Below are 10,856 nucleotides of genomic sequence, written 5' to 3' on the forward strand. Positions count from 1 at the left end.
GAGCGGACCGGCCCCCGCGTTCGGGCCGATTTTCGTGCATTTCCCAAGTCGGCAAGTGGTCCAAACTGTGATGGGAGCGAACCTGACTGCTCATACCGACTTTGAGTGCTCGAGGCCGGCTAGCCCGGCCGGATTTGACCCGGTGGTTCAGCCGAAGGTCTCGACTTTGAGAGCGGACCGGCCCCCGCGTTGGGGCCGATTTTCGTGCATTTCCCAAGTCGGCAAGTGGTCCAAACTGTGATGGGAGCGAACCTGACTGCTCATACCGACTTTGAGTGCTCGAGGCCGGCTAGCCCGGCCGGATTTGACCCGGTGGTTACAAATCAGTAACCAACGACACTTAGAATTTTTTAGAGTCAGTACAAATCAGTAACCAGTGACACTTAGAATTTTTTAGGCTCAGTACAAATCAGTAACCAGTGACACTTAGACTTTTTTTAGGGTCCAAACTGTGATGGGAGCGAACTTGACTGCTCATACCGACTTTGAGTGCTCGAGGCCGGCTAGCCCGGCCGGATTTGACCCGGTGGTTACAAATCAGTAAACAACGTCACTTAGAATTTATTTCAGTCAGTACAAATCAGTAACCATCGACACTTAGAATTTTGTTCAGTCAGTACAAATCAGTAACCAGTGACACTTAGAATTTTTTTGAGTCAGTACAAATCAGTAACCAACGACACTTAGAATTTTTTCCAGTCAGTACAAATCAGTAACCAGTGACACTTAGAATTTTTTCGAGGCAGTACAAATCAGTAACCAACGACACTTAGAATTTTTTAGGCTCAGTACAAATCAGTAACCAGTGACACTTAGAATTTTTTAGAGTCAGTACAAATCAGTAACCAGTGACACTTAGAATTTTTTTGATGCAGTACAAATCAGTAACCAACGACACTTAGAATTTTTTTGATGCAGTACAAATCAGTAACCAAGGACACTTAGAATTTTTTAGAGTCAGTACAAATCAGTAACCAGTGACACTTAGAATTTTTTTGAGGCAGTACAAATCAGTAACCAGTGACACTTAGAATTTTTTCCAGTCAGTACAAATCAGTAACCAACGACACTTAGAATTTTTTCCAGTCAGTACAAATCAGTAACCAGTGACACTTAGAAATTTTTCGAGGCAGTACAAATCAGTAACCAACGACACTTAGAATTTTTTTGAGGCAGTACAAATCAGTAACCAGTGACACTTAGAATTTTTTAGGCTCAGTACAAATCAGTAACCAGTGACACTTAGAATTTTTTCCAGTCAGTACAAATCAGTAACCAAGAACACTTAGAATTTTTTCGAGGCAGTACAAATCAGTAACCAACGACACTTAGAATTTTTTTGAGTCAGTACAAATCAGTAACCAGTGACACTTAGAATTTTTTCCAGTCAGTACAAATCAGTAACCAACGACACTTAGAATTTTTTCCAGTCAGTACAAATCAGTAACCAGTGACACTTAGAATTTTTTCGAGGCAGTACAAATCAGTAACCAGTGACACTTAGAATTTTTTAGGCTCAGTACAAATCAGTAACCAACGACACTTAGAATTTTTTAGAGTCAGTACAAATCAGTAACCAGTGACACTTAGAATTTTTTTGATGCAGTACAAATCAGTAACCAACGACACTTAGAATTTTTTTGATGCAGTACAAATCAGTAACCAAGGACACTTAGAATTTTTTAGAGTCAGTACAAATCAGTAACCAGTGACACTTAGAATTTTTTTGAGGCAGTACAAATCAGTAACCAGTGACACTTAGAATTTTTTCCAGTCAGTACAAATCAGTAACCAACGACACTTAGAATTTTTTTGAGTCAGTACAAATCAGTAACCAGTGACACTTAGAATTTTTTAGGCTCAGTACAAATCAGTAACCAGTGACACTTAGAATTTTTTAGGCTCAGTACAAATCAGTAACCAACGACACTTAGAATTTTTTTGAGTGTGTAGAAGTCAGTAACCAAGTGCATTTTTGAATTGGTTACTGACTTCTCCTTTCGAGTTGCGGCTGTGGTTGGCTTCAATTAGTCGTGGGGGCTTAATTATCGCCCAGGGGAGCATGCCCCGGTAGTGTGGCCGGGGACGGAGTGCCTTTTGAAGGGGGTGTTTCTGAATTTGGATCCTTTTTGAGTAGCATTGTCGGATGGGTGTGATTTTGAAGGGTGTGTTGGCCGGCGGTGGGGCCAGGCTTAGGGTGAGTGTCCCGCCTTCGGGAGCGGACCGGCCCCCGCGTTCAGGGTGAATTTCGTGCATTTCCAACGTCGGCAAGTGGTCCAGACTGTGATGGGACCGAACTTGACTGCTCATACCGACTTTGAGCGCTCGGGGGCGGCTAGCCCAGCCGGATTTGACCCGGTGGTTCAGCCGAAGGTCTCGACTTTGAGAGCGGACCGGCCCCCGCGTTGGGGCCGATTTTCGTGCATTTCCCAAGTCGGCAAGTGGTCCAAACTGTGATGGGAGCGAACCTGACTGCTCATACCGACTTTGAGTGCTCGAGGCCGGCTAGCCCGGCCGGATTTGACCCGGTGGTTCAGCCGAAGGTCTCGACTTTGAGAGCGGACCGGCCCCCGCGTTGGGGCCGATTTTCGTGCATTTCCCAAGTCGGCAAGTGGTCCAAACTGTGATGGGAGCGAACCTGACTGCTCATACCGACTTTGAGTGCTCGAGGCCGGCTAGCCCGGCCGGATTTGACCCGGTGGTTACAAATCAGTAACCAACGACACTTAGAATTTTTTAGAGTCAGTACAAATCAGTAACCAGTGACACTTAGAATTTTTTAGGCTCAGTACAAATCAGTAACCAGTGACACTTAGACTTTTTTTAGGGTCCAAACTGTGATGGGAGCGAACTTGACTGCTCATACCGACTTTGAGTGCTCGAGGCCGGCTAGCCCGGCCGGATTTGACCCGGTGGTTACAAATCAGTAAACAACGTCACTTAGAATTTATTTCAGTCAGTACAAATCAGTAACCATCGACACTTAGAATTTTGTTCAGTCAGTACAAATCAGTAACCAGTGACACTTAGAATTTTTTTGAGTCAGTACAAATCAGTAACCAACGACACTTAGAATTTTTTCCAGTCAGTACAAATCAGTAACCAGTGACACTTAGAATTTTTTCGAGGCAGTACAAATCAGTAACCAACGACACTTAGAATTTTTTAGGCTCAGTACAAATCAGTAACCAGTGACACTTAGAATTTTTTAGAGTCAGTACAAATCAGTAACCAGTGACACTTAGAATTTTTTTGATGCAGTACAAATCAGTAACCAACGACACTTAGAATTTTTTTGATGCAGTACAAATCAGTAACCAAGGACACTTAGAATTTTTTAGAGTCAGTACAAATCAGTAACCAGTGACACTTAGAATTTTTTTGAGGCAGTACAAATCAGTAACCAGTGACACTTAGAATTTTTTCCAGTCAGTACAAATCAGTAACCAACGACACTTAGAATTTTTTCCAGTCAGTACAAATCAGTAACCAGTGACACTTAGAAATTTTTCGAGGCAGTACAAATCAGTAACCAACGACACTTAGAATTTTTTTGAGGCAGTACAAATCAGTAACCAGTGACACTTAGAATTTTTTAGGCTCAGTACAAATCAGTAACCAGTGACACTTAGAATTTTTTCCAGTCAGTACAAATCAGTAACCAAGAACACTTAGAATTTTTTCGAGGCAGTACAAATCAGTAACCAACGACACTTAGAATTTTTTTGAGTCAGTACAAATCAGTAACCAGTGACACTTAGAATTTTTTCCAGTCAGTACAAATCAGTAACCAAGGACACTTAGAATTTTTTAGAGTCAGTACAAATCAGTAACCAGTGACACTTAGAATTTTTTTGATGCAGTACAAATCAGTAACCAACGACACTTAGAATTTTTTCCAGTCAGTACAAATCAGTAACCAGTGACACTTAGAATTTTTTTGAGTCAGTACAAATCAGTAACCAGTGACACTTAGATTTTTTTTGATGCAGTACAAATCAGTAACCAGTGACACTTAGAATTTTTTCCAGTCAGTACAAATCAGTAACCAACGACACTTAGAATTTTTTTGAGTCAGTACAAATCAGTAACCAGTGACACTTAGAATTTTTTAGGCTCAGTACAAATCAGTAACCAGTGACACTTAGAATTTTTTAGGCTCAGTACAAATCAGTAACCAACGACACTTAGAATTTTTTTGAGTGTGTAGAAGTCAGTAACCAAGTGCATTTTTGAATTGGTTACTGACTTCTCCTTTCGAGTTGCGGCTGTGGTTGGCTTCAATTAGTCGTGGGGGCTTAATTATCGCCCAGGGGAGCATGCCCCGGTAGTGTGGCCGGGGACGGAGTGCCTTTTGAAGGGGGTGTTTCTGAATTTGGATCCTTTTTGAGTAGCATTGTCGGATGGGTGTGATTTTGAAGGGTGTGTTGGCCGGCGGTGGGGCCAGGCTTAGGGTGAGTGTCCCGCCTTCGGGAGCGGACCGGCCCCCGCGTTCAGGGTGAATTTCGTGCATTTCCAACGTCGGCAAGTGGTCCAGACTGTGATGGGACCGAACTTGACTGCTCATACCGACTTTGAGCGCTCGGGGGCGGCTAGCCCAGCCGGATTTGACCCGGTGGTTCAGCCGAAGGTCTCGACTTTGAGAGCGGACCGGCCCCCGCGTTCGGGCCGATTTTCGTGCATTTCCCAAGTCGGCAAGTGGTCCAAACTGTGATGGGAGCGAACCTGACTGCTCATACCGACTTTGAGTGCTCGAGGCCGGCTAGCCCGGCCGGATTTGACCCGGTGGTTCAGCCGAAGGTCTCGACTTTGAGAGCGGACCGGCCCCCGCGTTGGGGCCGATTTTCGTGCATTTCCCAAGTCGGCAAGTGGTCCAAACTGTGATGGGAGCGAACCTGACTGCTCATACCGACTTTGAGTGCTCGAGGCCGGCTAGCCCGGCCGGATTTGACCCGGTGGTTACAAATCAGTAACCAACGACACTTAGAATTTTTTAGAGTCAGTACAAATCAGTAACCAGTGACACTTAGAATTTTTTAGGCTCAGTACAAATCAGTAACCAGTGACACTTAGACTTTTTTTAGGGTCCAAACTGTGATGGGAGCGAACTTGACTGCTCATACCGACTTTGAGTGCTCGAGGCCGGCTAGCCCGGCCGGATTTGACCCGGTGGTTACAAATCAGTAAACAACGTCACTTAGAATTTATTTCAGTCAGTACAAATCAGTAACCATCGACACTTAGAATTTTTTTGAGTCAGTACAAATCAGTAACCAGTGACACTTAGAATTTTTTAGGGTCCAGACTGTGATGGGAGCGAACTTGACTGCTCATACCGACTTTGAGTGCTCGAGGCCGGCTAGCCCGGCCGGATTTGACCCGGTGGTTACAAATCAGTAACCAACGACACTTAGAATTTTATTCAGTCAGTACAAATCAGTCACCAGTGACACTTAGACTTTTTTAGGGTCCAGACTGTGATGGGAGCGAACTTGACTGCTCGTGCCGACTTTGAGTGCTCGAGGCCGGCTAGCCCAGCCGGATTTGACCCGGTGGTTCTGCCGAAGGTCTCGCCTTCGAGAGCGGACCCTGCCACCGTGTTCAGGCCGAGTTTCATGCATTTCCAACGTTGGGAAATCAGTAACCAGAAAAACTTAGAAAAAATGCCCAAAAAGAAGAAACCAGTAACCAGAAAAACTTAGAAAAATGCCCGAAAACGAGAAATGAGTAACCAGAAAAACTTAGAAAAATGCCCGAAAATGAGAAATGAGTAACCAGAAAAACTTAGAAAAATGCCCGAAAATGAGAAATGAGTAACCAGAAAAACTTAGAAAAATGCCCAAAAAGAAGAAATCAGTAACTAGAAAAACTTAGAAAAATGCCCAAAAATAAGAAATGAGTAACCAGAAAAACTTAGAAAAATGCCCAAAAAGAAGAAATCAGTAACTAGAAAAACTTAGAAAAATGCCCGAAAATGAGAAATGAGTAACCAGAAAAACTTAGAAAAATGCCCAAAAAGAAGAAATGAGTAACCAGAAAAACTTAGAAAAATGCCGAAAAAGAAGAAATGAGTAACCAGAAAAACTTAGAAAAATGCCCAAAAAGAAGAAATCAGTAACTAGAAAAACTTAGAAAAATGCCCGAAAATGAGAAATGAGTAACCAGAAAAACTTAGAAAAATGCCCAAAAAGAAGAAATGAGTAACTAGAAAAACTTAGAAAAATGCCCAAAAAGAAGAAATCAGTAACTAGAAAAACTTAGAAAAATGCCCGAAAATGAGAAATGAGTAACCAGAAAAACTTAGAAAAATGCCCAAAAAGAAGAAATGAGTAACCAGAAAAACTTAGAAAAATGCCCAAAAAGAAGAAATGAGTAACCAGAAAAACTTAGAAAAATGCCCAAAAAGAAGAAATCAGTAACTAGAAAAACTTAGAAAAATGCCCGAAAATGAGAAATGAGTAACCAGAAAAACTTAGAAAAATGCCCAAAAAGAAGAAGTGAGTAACCAGAAAAACTTAGAAAAATGCCCAAAAAGAAGAAATGAGTAACCAGAAAAACTTAGAAAAATGCCCAAAAAGAAGAAATCAGTAACTAGAAAAACTTAGAAAAATGCCCGAAAATGAGAAATGAGTAACCAGAAAAACTTAGAAAAATGCCCAAAAAGAAGAAATGAGTAACCAGAAAAACTTAGAAAAATGCCCAAAAAGAAGAAATCAGTAACTAGAAAAACTTAGAAAAATGCCCGAAAATGAGAAATGAGTAACCAGAAAAACTTAGAAAAATGATCAAAAATAATAAATCAGTAACCAGAAAAACTTAGGAAAAAACACTTAGAAAATTTTTCAGCAAAGTGTGAAAAATATTCTAAGTGTCAGCGGAGGAAAGTGCCGAAGCATCGGGAAAGATTCACAAACTCGCGCCGAACATGTGTTCCGAAGTGCCGCAGGAACTGTGTGAATTGAGCCCGGCAAATGGCCAACTGTCATTTTGTGTCTGCAGCCCGAAAACTTTAACTTTGTCTGTCGCGGAAGTCCCGAGCGGGAAAAATCCAAACGGTTTTGCGGGGATCGAGTTCCAGAGCGATGCAGTCAAATTTGAAATTCAGACCCATTCAGTGCCACTTGCATTTGTTACACAGTGAGGTTGGCGGGGTACCCGGAGATTTCTGGGAACACGATTTTTAGAACAAAATGGCGGCGCGGGACCTTTTTGAAAGGCATCCGAAAAACGGTTCCACGGGCATAGCACTCTAATGGCGGGTATGAGTGCATGCTGGAGAGCTCTTGGAAGTCGAATTTTTGACACTTTGTCAATTTTTTGACAGAATTGCCAAACTCTCCCTGTCTGTTCTAAGAGTCGGTCAGAGACCTGTGTGGAGGTCTCTTGACACGATTGGAGGGCGGGCAATCCCCACGTTGACTCCGGCCGTCCCTCCACAGGCGCTCGTGTCCAAAATGAAGGCGAGAGACGCGAGTGGCCTGGTTCCCTTGGGTGCTGCCAGGAAGGATGCGGGCTGACCCTTGCCTGAGCACTCCCTAAAGCCTCTTACGAGTCGAGGGCCGGCCTCGGGCGCCGCACGACCGGCTCTGGGAGTGGGTGGCCGCTATTGTGAATAGGCTGGTCCTTCCCGCTGCCACCCGGCCAAGTGCGACGGCTCTGCCGCCCTGCGGTGCTCGTCACCCAGGTTTGGGGAACTCGGTCAGAGGCTGTGGCGGGGGGTCTCTTGACACGATTGGAGGACGGGCCATCCCCACGTTGACTCCGGCCGTCCCTCCACAGGCGCTCGTGTCCAAAATGAAGGCGAGAGACGCGAGTGGCCTGGTTCCCTTGGGTGCTGCCAGGAAGGGTGCGGGCTGACCCTTGCCTGAGCACTCCGTAAAGCCTCTTACGAGTCGAGGGCCGGCCTCGGGCGCCGCACGACCGGCTCTGGGAGTGGGTGGCCGCTATTGTGAATAGGCTGGTCCTTCCTGCTGCCATCCGGCCAAGTGCGACGGCTCTGCCGCCCTGCGCTGCTCGTCACCCAGGTTTGGGGAACTCGGTCAGAGGCCGTGGCGGGGGGTCTCTTGACACGATTGGAGGACGGGCCATCCCCACGTTGACTCCGGCCGTCCCTCCACAGGTGCTCGTGTCCAAAATGAAGGCGAGAGACGCGAGTGGCCTGGATCCCTTGGGTGCCGCCAGGAAGGGTGTGGGCTGACCCTTGCCTGAGCACACGTTAAAGCCTCTTACGAGTCGAGGGCCGGCCTCGGGCGCCGAACGACCGGCTCTGGGAGTGGGTGGCCGCTATTGTGAATAGGCTGGTCCTTCCTGCTGCCATCCGGCCAAGTGCGACGGCTCTGCCGCCCTGCGCTGCTCGTCACCCAGGTTTGGGGAACTCGGTCAGAGGCCGGTGCGGGGGGTCTCTTGACACGATTGGAGGACGGGCCATCCCCACGTTGACTCCGGCCGTCCCTCCACAGGCGCTCGTGTCCAAAATGAAGGCGAGAGACGCGAGTGGCCTGGATCCCTAGGGTGCCGCCAGGAAGGGTGTGGGCTGACCCTTGCCTGAGCACACGTTAAAGCCCCTTACGAGTCGAGGCACGGCCTCGGGCGCCGCACGACCGGCTCTGGGAGTGGGTGGCCGCTATTGTGTATAGGCTGGTCCTTCCCGCTGCCATCCGGCCAAGTGCGACGGCGCTGCCGCCCTGCGGTGCTCGTCACCCAGGTTTGGGGAACTCGGTCAGAGGCCGGTGCGGGGGTCTCTTGACACGATTGGAGGACGGGCCACCCCCACGTTGACTCCGGCCGTCCGTCCACAGGCGCTCGTGTCCAAAATGAAGGCGAGAGACGCGAGTGGCCTGGATCCCTTGGGTGCCGCCAGGAAGGGTGTAGGCTGGCCCTTGCCTGAGCACACTGTAAAGCCTCTTACGAGTCGAGGGTCGGCCTCGGGCGCCGCACGACCGGCTCTGGGAGTGGGTGGCCGCTATTGTGAATAGGCTGGTCCTTCCCGCTGCCATCCGGCCAAGTGCGACGGCTCTGCCGCCCTGCGCTGCTCGTCACCCAGGTTTGGGGAACTCGGTCAGAGGCCGGTGCGGGGGGTCTCTTGACACGATTGGAGGACGGGCCATCCCCACGTTGACTCCGGCCGTCCGTCCACAGGCGCTCGTGTCCAAAACGAAGGCGAGAGACGCGAGTGGCCTGGATCCCTTGGGTGCCGCCAGGAAGGGTGTGGGCTGACCCTTGCCTGAGCACACGTTAAAGCCTCTTACGAGTCGAGGGTCGGCCTCGGGTGCCGCACGACCGGCTCTGGGAGTGGGTGGCCGCTATTGTGAATAGGCTGGTCCTTCCCGCTGCCACCCGGCCAAGTGCGACGGCTCTGCCGCCCTGCGGTGCTCGTCACCCAGGTTTGTGCAAGTCGGTCAGAGGCCGAAGGCGGAGGTCTCTTGACACGATTGGAGGACGGGCCATCCCCACGTTGAATCCGGACGTCCCTCCACAGGCGCTCGTGTCGAAAATGAAAGGCGAGAGAGACGTGAGTGGCCTTGGTTCCCTTTGGGTGTTGCCAGGAAGGATGCGGGCTGACCCTTGCCTGAGCACACCCAGGTTTTTGCAACTCGGTCAGAGGCCGGGGCAGAGGTCTCTTGAAACGACTGGAGGGCGGGCAATCCCCACGTTGAATCCGGCCGTCCCTCCACAGGCGCTCGTGCCGAAATTGAAGGCGAGAGAGGCGAGTGGCCTTGCTTCCCTTGTGTGTTGCCAGGAAGGATGTGGTCTGACCCTTGCCTGAGCACACCAAGGTTTGTGCAACTCAGTCAGAGGCCGGGGGCAGAGGTCTCTTGAAACGACTGGAGGGCGGGCAATCCCCACGTTGAATCCGGCCGTCCCTCCACAGGCGCTCGTGCCGAAATTGAAGGCGAGAGACGCGAGTGGCCTTGGTTCCCTTGGGTGTTGCCAGGAAGGATGTGGTCTGACCCTTGCCTGAGCACACCAAGGTTTGTGCAACTCAGTCAGAGGCCGGGGCAGAGGTCTCTTGGAACGATTGGAGGGCGGGCAATCCCCACGTTGTATCCGGCCGTCCCTCCACAGGCGCTCGTGTCGAAAATGAAAGGCGAGAGACGCGAGTGGCCTTGCTTGCCTTGGGTGTTGCCAGGAAGGATGAGGGCTGCCCCTTGCCTGAGCACACCAAGGTTTGTGCAACTCCGTTCAGAGGCCGGGGCAGAGGTCTCTTGAAACGACTGGAGGGCGGGCAATCCCCACGTTGAATCCGGCCGTCCCTCCACAGGCGCTCGTGTCCAAAATGAAAGGCGAGAGACGCGAGTGGCCTTGGTTCCCTTTGGGTGTTGCCAGGAAGGATGTGGTCTGACCCTTGCCTGAGCACACCAAGGTTTGTGCAACTCAGTCAGAGGCCGGGGCAGAGGTCTCTTGGAACGATTGGAGGGCGGGCAATCCCCACGTTGAATCCGGCCGTCCCTCCACAGGCGCTCGTGTCGAAAATGAAAGGCGAGAGACGCGAGTGGCCTTGCTTGCCTTGGGTGTTGCCAGGAAGGATGTGGTCTGACCCTTGCCTGAGCACACCAAGGTTTGTGCAACTCAGTCAGAGGCCGGGGCAGAGGTCTCTTGGAACGATTGGAGGGCGGGCAATCCCCACGTTGAATCCGGCCGTCCCTCCACAGGCGCTCGTGTCCAAAATGAAAGGCGAGAGACGCGAGTGGCCTTGGTTCCCTTTGGGTGTTGCCATGAAGGATGTGGTCTGACCCTTGCCTGAGCACACCCAGGTTTGTGCAACTCGGTCAGAGGCCGGGGCAGAGGTCTCTTGAAACGACTGGAGGGCGGGCAATCCCCACGTTGTATCCGGCCGTTCCTCCACAGGCGCTCGT

This window comes from Chiloscyllium plagiosum, unplaced genomic scaffold (genome assembly GCF_037043375.1).
Source record: "Chiloscyllium plagiosum isolate Xiang-an unplaced genomic scaffold, Cpla_swu_hap1 HiC_scaffold_116, whole genome shotgun sequence".
Lineage (NCBI taxonomy): Eukaryota > Metazoa > Chordata > Chondrichthyes > Orectolobiformes > Hemiscylliidae > Chiloscyllium > Chiloscyllium plagiosum.